At 40.9% G+C, this 15,189-nt stretch overlaps 1 protein-coding gene across 11 annotated transcripts in view; it reads right to left on the bottom strand.

Annotated features, from left to right (window-relative positions):
• Nucleotides 1–15,189, bottom strand: part of ptprt (protein tyrosine phosphatase receptor type T) — a 651,792-nt gene that overhangs the window by 112,795 nt on the left and 523,808 nt on the right. The window lies entirely within an intron of this gene.

Below are 15,189 nucleotides of genomic sequence, written 5' to 3'. Positions count from 1 at the left end.
CCGTCACCAGGCCCACCCAACCCAGTGCACCATGGCCCAATTTCTGCTTCCTGCATCTCTTTGCTTGAGTTGAGCAAATGCAAAGAGGGTGTAGCAAAATATTCTTCCAAAATTATTTAGGTTATTTGAATGGTACGGTATGTTATTTTGCTGCCTTAATAAACCTGATGGGGCAGAACAGCAGCTTGGCCAGAGTTCACTGAAACCAGTTTGATCATATAAGGCAGGGGTAATCAATGTCAGTCTTGGAGGGCCGCAGTGGTTGCAGGGTTTTGTTCCAAGACAGTGTGATATAACGTGTCTTTGGCTCAGAATAACAGGCCAGTTTTAAATAAATAATCACTGCTCTCGCAGCTTATAAAGGGTAGTGTGGACAGAGCGGTTCTCAGATGCGACATGGTACGGGCATACAGGTGAGGAATCGTCTGTATCCGTTATTAATGTTGGAAGCAGCTAATCACCACACCTTTTCCACGTCCCCATTGTAAATAGGAGAAGCACGAGTGCAAAAGGGGAGATAAATAAAAAGAAAACAGAATGGAGGTTAAGGGAGATGAAGGCAGGAAGCAAAGGAGTCGGTGTGATCGAGCAAGCGAGAGCAGGCTCACTGTAAGAAGGACAGGCAGCTGGGAGAAGTGGGTCACTCCTGCTGAGTTTTGCAGAGGAGCAGGAATGACCACGATTGAGGACGACTTGGAAGGCAGCGGGAGTTGGAGGCTTGGGAGGTGGAAGCCCCAGTGTGAGCGCTCTGGTCGTTGGGGAACCTGAGTCTCAGTATAGCGGAGCTGTACAAAGCCAGAGGTTGGAAAGGCTTCCAGACCAATGAGAGAAGTGAGCTGTAGGTAGGACGACTCCCCTGGTGCAGAGTACCCGGATGGGAGAAGCAGGGGAGCCACCAGCTAAGGAACTCAAATGTGGCACCTGGTTCCACGGCCCACCTGCCAAGGTGCTTTGCCTGTCTAATCGCAGGAATCATTGGGTAGAGGGGTCCTTTCATCGGATTGGCTGGCCCAGCACTGACTCAGCTGTGGAATGGCCAATAGGGGGAGGCAGCTTGATGGCTGAGGTCTCCAGGACTCTAAACAAATCCAAATTGTATTATGTGATATCATCTACTGTTGAGGTCTTCTCTGTACTTGTAATATTTTTATTTTTATACTGTATTGAGGATTGCTTGTGTTCTCTTCTGTGTATTGTATTGTATTGACCCCCTTCTTTTTAACACCTACTATACGCCAAAGCTACCTTTAAAGGGGTCTCTCTCTGAACTGCCTTTCCCAAGGTTTCTTCCATTTTTTCCCTACAAGTGTTTTTTAGGAGTTTTTCCTTTTCTTCTTAGACAGTCAAGGCTGGGGGGCTGTCAAGAGGCAGGGCCTGTTAAAGCCCATACACTTCTTGTGTGATTGTGGCCTATACAAAAATAAATTGTATTGTATTGTTTTGCCAGCCATTGTTTTAACTTCATTTTTTACGGGATTTATTTATTGGATTTTAATCTCCACATTTTCACTGTTTTTAATGGATTAGTTATTTATTGACATTTTGACGCACTGCACTTATTTTGGGATTTTGTTTGGATTTGTTTTTTTTATTTGTAATAAAAGTACTTTTGCACCTTTCCCCTTGCTTCGTTGGTGTGCTCATTGTCAAGCTCATCCGGTTACATTACTAACAATGTCGGGTTCAAGATGCTGCTTAAAGAAAGATGGGAGCATGGAGTAGAACCCACGTCATCACACACAGTTGCTTAATTAGAAACCAATCCTCGTCAATAACAAATCTTATTTAATTTCAGGACTTGTAGTGTTTTAAGTCTGCAATGTCAGGTCATTCTTATATCATACACTTTTTTTCCTTTTTAAAGTTATCATCCAAATGATTTGAAGCCTAAATTGGATGAGTAAATTTCAGTCCTTTACTTTTTCCTCTTCAGCTTCCTTCTGAGTACTTTATTAAACCAAACAGTGTACGATGAACACCTACAGGTGGAAATGGAGACAAGCGAGATGGAGAACTGCTGGTTCCTTTGTCATTTGCATCTCATTTCTAACAAGGAGCAGTTAAAACAGTGAATGCAGCTGATTAAGTTTAAAATAAACAATTGGGAGTTCCAAAGCTTAACAAGCGAGACAACTAAAATGAAGCAGAAAAATGTCAGTTGAGCAATAAGTACCTCCTCAGCAATGAATGATTTCTCATGAAAAAGCAATTGGGTTGGAACAAAAACCTGCAGCCACTGCGGCCCTCCAGGACAGTGATATATGTGTGGTGATGGAAAATTAGACCACAAGCTTTTTGAGTCACTAGTCCAAAAAAGTAGTGATGGGTGGATGAAGTCCTCTCGAAACTTTTGAAAATGCTTCCTGACTGTGCTGGGAAAAGATCTGAAGCTTCAAAAACAGTGACATTTGGTGGGTTACAGAAATCACAGCAGCCATGAGCTTGACACAGCCCAAGTTGCTCCTCGCTCTTGCTGATCGCATAGTTACTATCGGACAGGTGCGCCGAAACACTAAAAGCCCAAGAACGCTCGGTGTGTTCATTTTGATCTTATGATAATCATGTTATCATTAATTCTAAGGATGCAATTTGCTGCCATTATGAATATTGTGTTAGTAGCACCACTCCAGTGCTGCTCACAAAGCTCTTTTAGGTAGCTCAGTGTCCTTAGAAGGATTGCTTGCTACTGCTGCACAAGTTGGAATTATTTTGAGATGCTGGTAAGCTTTCCATTTTTATCGGCTCCCCTGTAGCTGGCACTAAACTGCTCATCTATATGATGGAATGTGAACTAATAATACTGGCGACTTGTAGCGGTGCTACCAGAAATTAAAACTTCAACTCCCAGCAGTTCCTGCAGTGGCTCTGATTGGTCTTCTGCTGAGGGTGCTGGGAGGTCAGTGCAGCTTTTACAAAGGGGCCGGTGATGAAAAGGATAAAAAAGTATTTTGTGTTTCAAGTTACTGTCTGTCTGCCTTCTGTTGGGTTACCTGTGCTTATTCATTTTGTCCTGGATTGTTTCGTTGTTGGGGTCTGGATTGTCTGCTGTCTGCCCAGGCCCGGTCTTAGGTATTATGGGGCCCTAGGCGAAAGGGGGGTCCAGGGGCCCCCCTGGAAGCTCTGTGAAATGCGTGAAAATTAGACCAAGGAGTCGATCCGGGGCCCTAGGCGGTCGCCTACTTCGCCTATGCCTAAGGCCGGGCCTGATTGGGACAAATAATGCTGTAGTATATTTAAGTATATATGACAATTGCTCACTCGGACAATTTGTTTTGGGGGCCCCCAAGAAGGCAGGGGCCCTAAGCTATAGCTTGTGTAGCTTATACGTAAATCCTGCACTGTGTCTGCCTGTCACTTGAGGACTGTCTGGGGATTTACGGACACCATGCGAAGAAAGGAGCGCTCCTGAACCCGTCTTCACCATTTCAGGAAATACCGGTAGGACTATCTTTACATTCTCTGGACTTTCTATCTTTATCATTACATTTCATTTCATTTCATCCATTGTCATTTTTCATGGCCTTTACTGTGTGTGTTTTGCTTGTGTTTTATAATCGCATAATCTCTGAAAGGGGAACAGGGGTGGGATCGTAGTTTTCATTATTCATGTTAATACATTCTTTATTTGCTATTTTATTTCCGTTGGCTTTTTGTCTCTGTTTGTGAGTGTGTGAAGGTCGAGCCAAGGCTGGGTGCGTCCCTGGAATCTCCACCACAAAAATAAATAAATCACCGTCTCCTCGATGGTGTGAATCTTAGCGGCGCTACAGGCTAATGCAGCTTGACAGCCATTACTATAGTGATGTAAACAACAAAAATGCAACCAGTGAGCAGCAGCAAGACACTAGCTTATAGTTATGTGACAATTTTCTTAAGTCCAGGATTTTTTGGTTTTCTTGAGGCAATATGAAAGATTAACATTTTCCCATTAGTACTTGGAGAATAATTGCCTTAAGGTGCAAAGAGAATCATAACAGGGTTTAGGGAATGTACTTTTGGAAATCGTCACACATAAGAAAGTTTAAAGAAAGTGCATGCAGCAGGCTAGTGTATTAATGACATGTTCTAAGTTCCAGCACAGAACGATAGTATAGCATGGTGTTTAGTGTGTTTAGTGCAGTGGTTCTCAAACTGTGGGACGCGAAGTAACATAAAGTGGGGCACGAAGATGTGAAAAAAAGAAAACAAGAATCGAAAATATGAAAAATACATCTATTGAAACCAAACCAAATTAACTTGAACTACATTCTGATACTAGAAAAATAAATATAGAGTTAGATAAATGTCAATAAAAGTTAAGTAGGTATAATAAAATATGCATCTATGATGTATCATTAATTAAAAAGAACAAATTGGTATTAGTGGGCTCCTTTCAGAAAAACGTTAGGGGGGGGCGCGATTAAAACTGTTATGAAAACTCGGGTCGCAAATACTTTAAGGTTGAGAAACGCTGGTTTAGTGTTTGGAGTGCAAATTGAATTCAATACCTTCTGTGTGTAAGATACAAGCTGTAGCTTCACATTCCCTTTCATGGCATATGGGATAGTGCGAACCTTTGAAACAGTCAGAGGGCTGTTGGCGCTTTAGTGACTTTTGAAGCTTTGAATGTCATTAGTCACATGCTTCGATACACTGATGAGCTTCAATTAACCAATTCAAGCTTCGAAGCCTCAAAGTGAAAGTCCTATTCCTACCAAAAAAAGATAAGATGCACCGCGGAAAACGTTTAGCTGTGGATCTGCCTACAGACCACTTTAGTGTGCTTCCTCCTACACAGCACCACCTTCATTCTGCCGGCACTGCCCTGATGGAATTTAAGTGTTCCTTCAATTACATTAGCTATATTAGCTGATTCTTTTCCATGAGCATGCTGCCCACAGTGGTAAACTTTAAAGTGACTTAGGAAGAAAAAAAGGATACAAAGTACCAAGTGACTTTTGATTTCATTTTGTAATTTCCTCAGAAATCAATGGCTTTTTCCGAGTTAGCAGAAAGTGCCATCTGGTGCGCGCCTGTGAGGTAAGTAAAACTTAATAAAGGTGGCTCCAAATATTGTACTTCTGAGGCAGTGAGCGTGACTGTTGTATCAGACTAATTTGAGAAATGCAGTAGAGTTCTTTTATGTTAGGATATATTCCAGGGATTAAAGTGGAACTGCTCATCTTCTTATATTCCATGTTCCATTGTTTTTTTCCTATTTATGACCTGCCAGACATCAGACCAGGTACTGGTCACTGAGAAATAAATTAAACAAGGTATGCTTTGAGAACATTTCCTGCCTAATGTTCAGTTTATCTCTCAAGCTTTACAAGGTCTCCATGCCTCCATTTTCTCTTTCCCCTTATCAGAGGTGGCCTTAGGGGTGTGCGGGGCCTAGGGCTGACCAACGGTTACGTCAAACGCTGTTACCAGTATGTTTGGACTGTATAATAAAAATAATGTTAACAAACACCAGATTTTCTCATTACAGTATTCAGCTAAAATTTTACAAGATAACACATGGACTTTATCAAAATATAACAATATAATCTATTAAAAAAGAGCAATTCATAATTCATGACAATACCATGACAGTGCAAAATGCGATGCAATGTCATACAGAAATTATCAGGGCCTCCTCTAGAAAAGTACCCAAATTGCAAGTATACTCTGAGTCTCGATATGCAGGATGTCATAGCCATAACTCACATTGATGTCATGTCAGCTGGTTATCATTAGTGATACATGTTTTTGTGCATTAATAGTCGGACTATGGAATGTTTTCAAAGATGTACATGTAGGGAATTTGACCTTGAAGAGGGATTTTAAAAGGATTCCTCTTAGAAGCATCTCAAATATATATATATATATATACTGGAGAATATAACTTGACAAATCCACTCAAACAGGACATGCAGACCTCAAAAGCGGTCACCCCACTTGCCACCCCAAACGTCGCTCTTGCCCCTTATCAAACTTCAGGGTTGTGAGGGCTATCCTGGCAGCACTAATCACAAGGTAAGAACCAAGTCAGTGGAACAGTCCATCAGAAGGAGTCAATTTCGAGTCACCAACACACACCCACAACTTTTGGAATGTGAAAGGAGAAGGAGAATAGTCGAGGAAAATCCCACAGAGATATGTAAGCTCCATAAAGATTGGCTGATTTTTGAAAGGTGTGAGCACTAGCATGACTTAAAGAGTAAGCAAGTTCAAATAAAGTAGAACTCCCAAAATAAAAATCAAAAGGCAACATTAATGTGATAGTACAATATGATTCAATTCAATACAGTGAGAAAAGCAGCCTCAGAGAAAACAAGCCACACAAAAGGAAAAGAACATGGAGACTGGGGTCACATGTAGGGGCCACATATAATATCAGAACAAGGTGACAGCAACCAATAACTAAAGTACTGAGGAATCTAAAGTCATGTATTTGAGTCTCAATGAAATGAGAAATGCAGAATACGCATTTAATACACAAAAGCAGGATATCTGAATAGCCTAGAATGAACTGCTAGATATTGGCTTGTGTAAGAAAAGCACTATTGATACTGAATACTGATAGAGAATTAGTGAATTGGCCCCAAAAACTGTGATTGCTCCAACTAATTCATAACTCATTCCACATCACAACTTCTTAGTTGCCTCTGAACTACGCCAACCCTGTTAGGCCCGTGAACTTCTCTAACACATTGATACAAGCCTGCCACTGCCACACTGGATATGAGTGGGACTCACAGTCCAATAGTTTTTCCATATTCATGAATTGCAGATTCATGTTAGGATTTGCTAAGCCCTGCAAAGAGATGCTGCAGAGGAGAATATCGAAAGTTTTCTTTCTTATTAAATGTTCTTTCTTTTTAGCCATTCTGATGTGTGTTCAGACCAAAGTGTGATCTATCTATCCATCCATCCATTCTCCAACCCTCTGAATCCGAACACAGGGTCACGGGGGTCTGCTGTAGCCAATCCCAGCCAACACAGGGCACAAGGCAGGAACCAATCCCGGGCAGGGTGCCAACCCACCGCAGGACTGATCTATCTATCTATCATCTATCTATCTATCTATCTATCTATCTATCTATCTATCTATCTATCTATCTATCTATCTATCTATCTATCTATCTATCTATCTATCTATCTATCTATCTATCTATCTATCTATCTATCTATCTATCTATCTATCTATCTATCTATCTATCTATCTATCTAATACAGCAAGTAATGCTCCATGACTTGTGAATGACGTAATTTATATAATGTTAAGATGGCTAAGACGTTTAGATGTTTAACTTGAACTAAGTTAAGATTGTTTTAACTTATTATCTGCATGCCAGTGTGGAGAGCTCGCCCTCGTGACCCTGTTTCACTGTAACGTGGTAACTTTGTTTCATGGGCTATGTGAATATATTGCCTACTAATTACAAACATTACACAAGCTAAACGCTACCAAAGACATACAGTAAAATCTACAGCTGGCATATCACTATATTGCTGCATTTACCTTCGATATTTCCATAGAATTTTCTTTACTACAGATGATCATGGAACAGGCGATACAGGTTGAGCAGACCCCAGACCCAACTGTACTTTACTACTTCTTTAAAAGATGAAAAGGACTCAAGCAAGGTTGGCAGTAAATCAGAGCTGTTTACATCCTACAATAGGCTACATGCACACTCTCAGCCAGCTTCTTCACTTCTGGCACTGATATCAAAACAGACTCGATATTACGTTTTTCACTCGATCACTTCAAGACATGCCCAGACTTTCAGTAAACGATGGATTATTCAAACATTGTGCAAAACGTCATGGGATAAAAAGGAGAAGGGGTTCAAATTATATGTTTCAAGCTAACATCCACAATTACGAAGGTAAGATCCAGACGTAGGTTGGCACCCTGCCCGGGATTGGTTCCTTGCCTTGTGCCCTGTGTTGGCTGGGATTGGCTCCAGCAGACCCCCGTGACCCTGTGTTCGGATTCAGCGGGTTGGATGATGGATGGATGGATCCAGACGTATTAAAAACTTGTGTCTACTATGATGTTACAGGGGACAGATACAGTATGTCATTACATTAGGCTTCTTTAAAAGAATAGAATTTCCATAATTAGTGATTAAATTTTACTCAAGGACAGGTGAATATGTAAGCTTAATACATAATAACATGGGTCTGCTGGACATCTTACATTGTAAAAAAGTGAATGTCTCTGTCTGAGCCAGTAAAACAGTAAATGCCAAACCGCTGCTTCATTGTAAGGGTCTCAGTGTGTTTTCTCAGATGGAGGATCTCCTTTCTGAGAGACATGTTTCCATGAAGTGCTAGGTCAACAACTGCTGGATCTGGAGCCGAAGTTAGTCATGGTGCTTGAGGAATTTATCATCCTCCTCCTCTTCGCCTAGTGTGTCATCTTCTGTTGGTCGCTTTCTCTTCTCCCAGTGGAACAGAGAAACTATCCCACTCAAACAATGAAGGAACTGCTCCCTTCTTCAACAGTCGTCACCCTGGCTCGTGATAAACCTCTTTTTTAAAATGCTGATGCCAAACTCAGATAAGGGGACTGATAGTAAAGCTCTCCCTCCGGATAGAGAAGATCCACTTAGATCTGGTTTCCACATAGGAGGGAAATGTAAGAAAAACAAAGTACCTTGTTGTACTTTCTGGAAGCTCAACATAAAGGTTCATAACAATGTCTAGCTGTAGAGCTATCTGTACGCTGAAACTTAAACTTCTTTTTCTCTGATTTTCTCGCCACTAAGCAAAAACTGCAGTATGGACAACAGAAGTGACTGAGCTGGCTGAGATTTCACCAGAAGTACATCAGCACTACGAGGTGCATATAGCCTATTAAAAGCAAAAAAAAAAATTTGCTGAAAGATGCAGTGCTCCTGGTATATCTGTGATGGTCTAAACAGTCGAATCCTCTGGACTACAAACTACCTACTTTAGCAGTGTGAGCACTGGCAGTGCCTGAATCCAGTTATCTTATTGAGCAGGTGTTCAGTCATGGAGGGGTGATAATGCGGTCACAACCATCTCAAAGACATACACTCCTGTCAAATAGAACTTTCTGCAATACATTTTAAATGAGGTATTGCTAAAATATTCCATTAATTTATAAAAATGCAAAATTATGTAAAAACATTACTTTAAAATGAGCGCTGATTATGTGGCTACATCACTTGGAAGCCTTTCAAAATTTATTTGATTTAAATACAGTTTGTTTTAGACAGATGCTACTTTTTATTTTTCTCATGACCAAATTTTGCCTACGTCCCATTATCATCCCATTCAGAGGAGTCCAGAGGAGGAGGCCCCCTTGGGGAAACACCGCCAACCACCATCCTTCCCCTCCTGGGGGTTTGTTTCAGCTATCCAAGCTGTGACCCCATCGCATGGCTCTACACAAACCTTTCACAACTCTTTTTCGTTCAGCTCAATTGAACTTCATGACTCAATGCAATTCAACTAGAAATATCCCACGACCTAAACAGGTCATGACCCCGTACTATGAGAAGCATTGTTTTAGTCTAAGTGAACTTATGAGGGAACTGTGGAAAGTCGATGATACATATGCAAACTACTTTAAAGTAAAGCAATTATTTGTACACCAATCTTTGTTACATCTCATTAAGAATTACAATTTTTCCCCAAGTACTAGGGTGTTGTATCGTGTTAGAGCCATTATGAATATAGTGAAAAGTCAAGCAAAATGACACCTTTTATTGGCTAACTAAAAAGATTACAATATGCAAGCTTTCGAGGCAAATCAGGCCCCTTCTTCAGGCAAGATATAATCAAGAAGGGGCCTGAGTTGCATATTGTAATCTTTTAAGTTAGCCAATAAAAGGTGTCATTTTGCTTGACTTTTCACTGCTTTTTTTCCCCGAGAAAGTCTGTTCGCAGCGTAGATGTTAGTATACATCAGACATTACTGTAATTCAATTATTTGCAGATAGTGATGAAGTGTAAGTACAATTTTACTCAAGCCTTCTCAACAGTGACTCGACTTGACTTGCTTGATTAAATTCAGTGACTCGACTTGCTTGAATGTCATGATTATAACTTAAAACTTGACTTGGCTTACTTGAGACTTGCATATGTTGGACTTTGTTCCATTTGTGCCTCCTCCATCCATCCATCCATTATCCAACCCGTTATATCCTAACACAGGGTCATGGGGGTCTGGTGGAGCCAATCCCAGCCAACAGCGGGTGCAAGGCAGGAACAAACCACCGTGCCGCCCATTTGTGCTTCCTGCCAATTGTATGGAGAATGCAATCAGACTCAAACAGCCCATGTTAGCATTGGTGATGAGTTTTACATTTCCTTTTGATCGAAGGACTAATACTTTTGCACATGGATGCCACATGGAAAATGGCATTACCTGATGACACCGCCATCAAAGGTGCGATCACTAACAATGAGGAGACAGCTTGCTGAGTTACTATTTTTCTCCCAGGGAACATCAAACAACCAAGTAATTACTACTATAGGAACATTTCAACTTAACCATTAATGACACCAAACAAAATTAGCTGAACGCTTAGTTAAAAAATAACCGATTGAACTGAAATTGGAGGAAAACACCAAACACTGCAAATACTACTAAAATAAAGAAAGTAGCAGAAAAGGAAAATAAATAAGCCTGTTAACTCAGCCTGGCTGAAACAAAGCAGATGTTTTCTGACTAAGATTGGAGTCTGTTATATTGTTCTTTATTTGTGTATGAGGAAACGGCTCCCAATGTAGTCATTTAAAAGCACTTTTATTTCTTTGCATGCACCGTCCTTATAATAAAAGAAAAAAAGGCACTTGTTTACTTACCGGTTTGTTCCCCAGGGCCATTGGGTGGAAGTGCATGCCTGCTGCCTGCCGTGCTTCGTCCCAGTTTTCTTCTGGTGCAGACAAGCAAGACGGATGTGATGGGAACTGCGGAATGTAGGCAACGTCCGACACAATTGCCAGTGATATCGTGTAGACTTTGCGTGTGACCAGGGAGAGGGAGGTGTATAAGGCCGGGTTTATACTTCACGCGACACGACATGTGCTCCAGCAGACGCTACTGCTACGCAAGCGTTGTACTGTTTATACTTGTGTGTGTACTTTATGTAAATCTAGAAGATTCCACCAGGTGACAGTGTGAGATATCATCACGGTGAGAAAACGTTCGGCTTCGCTGTGTTGTGAATTGCCTGAAATACTCATTAAATTCCAAGGACACCTTGCTGCAATATCTCTGAAAAGGACGTTTAATGATTTAATCCATCAATCCAGGGATCCACCCATTCCAGCAAGCCTTGGGAGCGAGAAAGAAACAATCCCTGGACGGAGCATCATCCAAACGCAAGGTGAACACAAGCACACACATACTCTAGTGTCATTTTAGCATCGCCAAATACCCAAAACATCATGTCTTTGGAAGGAAACTGGAGTACAATGTGGAAACACACCAGGAAAACATGCACACTCCAGACAGGGAACACCAGGGACACAACTCTCTGTGAGGCAGCAGCGCTACCACTCTGCCACCACAACACATGTAATTATTATCAGTATTCATTATTTAAATAAAATTAATGACTTATCTGTAAAATGTAACATATGTACTTGAATGAATTTCATCATGAAAACGATATCAAGTTTAAATCTAAGGATTTTGTACAGAGAGCTGGAATATCATAAATGTAACGTGTTCTGTGTGGTGATTGCTGATGTCACTTCAGGAGGATGCCCCAGAAGTACGCAGTGATTAACAACTGGGTTGGTTTTAAGATGACGTTTACGACGGCCTACTTTAACGATAAACTATGAGGTTAAAGTGGACTTTTCGAGATTAAAGCCAAAGTTTCCACTTTAATCACAAAATACACCTTTTCACTGTGTCTTTAATTTATGTCTCTGTGGCTCAAATACAGCGCTGTACATTATGGTGCTGTTGTGAAGGTGCAAAAAAAAAAAAAGACAGCACAGAAGATGGTATGTTAGACCTTTAAAACGTATCGTGTCATTACGATGGGGAATATGTGACGCTTGAATATAAAAGCACTGCGAATGCATTTGTATGTCTCCATAATGCTTCACCACATCGAACCATTCATCAAACATCGAAGCAGGCACATCAATTCCGTAGGATCCTCAAAGCGGCTTTCTGTCACATGTCGATAGTAAACAGAGACTCTGACGTCACATTCTAACTTTTATCACACTGTGCCCCCCCTGCCCCCCCAACTTTTTGCTGGTACTACATGCATGCATTGCGTTAATTTCTGAGGACCTGCTCAGAGGACGTGTCAAATGAACACTGGGAACGCGTGGTAGCCATGATACGTGAAGTTTGCGAATTTCCCCTTGGGATTAATAAAGTATCTATCTATCTATCTATCTATCTATCTATCTATCTATCTATCTATCTATCTATCTATCTATCTATCTATCTATCTATCTATCTATCTATCTATCTATCTATCTATCTATCTATCTATCTATCTATCTATCTATCTATCTATCTATCTATCTATCTATCTATCTATCTATCTATCTATCTATCTATCTATCTATCTATCTATCTATCTATCTATCTATCTATGAGCTCTTAGACTTGGGTCAGATGATGGCTGACTCGAGATAAAAGCCGGCCTATTTGCCAGAAAAAACAGTCAGTTTAATTTCGACCAGGAGAAAAGCAACACGAGAGAAATTAAGGAAGCTGCAGGGTGATGTACAAGCAGGGAATAGACTGGCATTCCCATTTGTCAAGGCAAGTTGGCTTTAACCCCGAAGTTTTGGATAGGGGGAGAAAGCATTTAAAAAGTCTTTTGACTGAAGAGCTGTCTCTGCAGAGCTTATTGAAGAGGGGGGTTGATCCTGTTTGATTTTGGAAGTCTATTTTTTGTTTTGCAATGTGATGAATGCAATTTGTTTTTTACTTTTTTTGTGTTTATTTTTCATTTTAATTCATCATTGGAGTGTTTGTGCGCCTTTTGTTTTTATAATTTCTCTGTAGACTTTTTTTTCTTCAATAATTCCACCTTTTTATTACTTACGTCAGCTGTGTCTACCTCGCTTATTATCCCCACTGACTCTTAGTCCTGATACTTCATGTCCCCAAGTTCCTACTAAAGCCTACGATGGGGACTCTGGGGTATGACATTTTGTGATCATTATTTTTGTGGCCTAACAAAACCTGTCTGAATTTTAACTACTCTTTTGTCTCAGATGCTCAGCTTGGGTTTATCTCCTGGCCCTTTATTATTTTTCTATTTGTCCTTTTTAAGATAAACTTATTTTTCAACTCTGAGCACAATAAGCTATTGTTAAGAATGCTGACCAATACCTTTACTTCTTCAGATGTCCGCAGAATGCCGGAGTGTCTCTGTGCTCACCAACCTCTAGAGGTTGTAAGAGAGAAGGAACTCAGCTTCATGATTTTCTGGGTCTGTGTTGAGTCTCATATTCTCGTAAGCTTGTGCTTAAAGGCGTCAGGTGTCATTTGGATGTTTGCTATGATAAAGGTTTGAATTATTAAGAAAAGGTATTTTAACTGACTTTATAGCAAAAAAAAAGAAGCAAGCCTTCATATAAGAAAAACAGTCCTCTTTTAAAGTGTGCTGGTTGCTCTATTGTTATGCTCAGGCTGTTTCCTATTGACGGACATGGCTGAACAAAGAAGAAAACGTTTGGTCATGCAAAGTGTTCAGAACAAAACTGCAATGCATGGCAAGCACGGTGTAGTTTTAAAACCCCTAAAAAGTCACATACTGTAATCCTAAATTAACAGGACTGTCAATCAATCTAGTTGACCAGGTTAATTGAGACCATTCAATGTTTTGCCACGTCCTGTTAGCAACTGGATGTAACCAATCATGTTAAAGGTTTTCTGATTATGCAGTGATTTCCTTGGAATTGTAATCTGATCAATGAAGTGCATAAACAGAGTGCACTGACAACTCTTTCTTGTTAATAAGGTGCTTGTGCTCCTGTAAGGCTTACCTCTTGCAAGACTTAGATAATAAAGAAGAACGATTGACGCCTTCTCCCGCCTGTGCTTTATTGCCTGAACAGGGCACGCTATGGGAGGTACGGGTAAATTTTCTTCCACAAGTTGAACAATGGAGTCACTACTGACCGGCTGCATTGCATCCTGTTATAACATCGGGTCAGCTCTGGACTGCAGAGCCCTGCATTGGGTTATTAGTACACGGTATACAGTTGTGCTGTCACCATGCCTATGCTGCTTCAGAAAGGGCTACAGTATTACTACAGACCTCAGCCATCCTTCACCATTAACTTTTTTACCTCCTTATGTCTAGCAAATGGCTCAGGACTGTCAGCATTTGCACTGCTTCATTTAGAGAGAAGTCACAGGGCTGCTCATTAGCCATGTATACTGAAGACTGTACATTTCTTGTAAGTCATCCATCCATCCATTATCCAACCCGCCAACCCGCCAATCCCAGCCAACACAGGGCAGGAAACAAACCCTGGGCAGGGCGCCAGCCCACCACAGGGCACACACACACACCAAGCACACACTAGGGACAATTTAGAATCGCCAATGCACCTAACCTGCATGTCTTTGGACTGTGGGAGGAAACCAGAGCACCTGGAGGAAACCCACGCAGACACGGGGAGAACATGCAAACTCCATGCTGGGAGGACCCAGGAAGCGAACTCGGGTCTCCTAACTGTGAGGCAGCAGCGCTACCCACTGTGCCACCGTGCCGCCTCTTGTAAGTCATCTGATGATTTATTTAAAGTACATTGTATTTGTTGCCTTTTCTGGTTTCGTGTAAGTACTATACTATAGTTTACTAGTTTGGCTGAGACAAGCAAATGAGATATTGTATAACAAACACATGACAATACATTTAAAGCTTAGTGGACCATTAGGTTCCTGGCTAGATTTGCCACAGGAGTTACCTATAAAAATCTGCATTCACAAGTCTTTCCCTGACATACCTCACAAATAGGCCCATGCTGAATCAACACATTGTTCCTTTGCTCTGGTTTTCCAGCCATTTCCTATTTAAATGTTATCAGTTGCATAAGCAGGTTTACTGGCTGTAACGTTTGTTTTCTCAAATCAGATTCTCATTCCATTCCATACATTCATTTATTACCAGATCCCTCCCTTCATTCTGTCTCTTGCAGTCCCCTGGCACATCTCTCATTTTACTTTTTTTTGCAACTAACCCATGAATAAAT

The sequence above is a fragment of the Erpetoichthys calabaricus genome, chromosome 10, assembly GCF_900747795.2.
Source record: "Erpetoichthys calabaricus chromosome 10, fErpCal1.3, whole genome shotgun sequence".
Taxonomy (NCBI): domain Eukaryota; kingdom Metazoa; phylum Chordata; class Cladistia; order Polypteriformes; family Polypteridae; genus Erpetoichthys; species Erpetoichthys calabaricus.
This window is presented reverse-complemented; position numbering and strand designations above follow the sequence as displayed.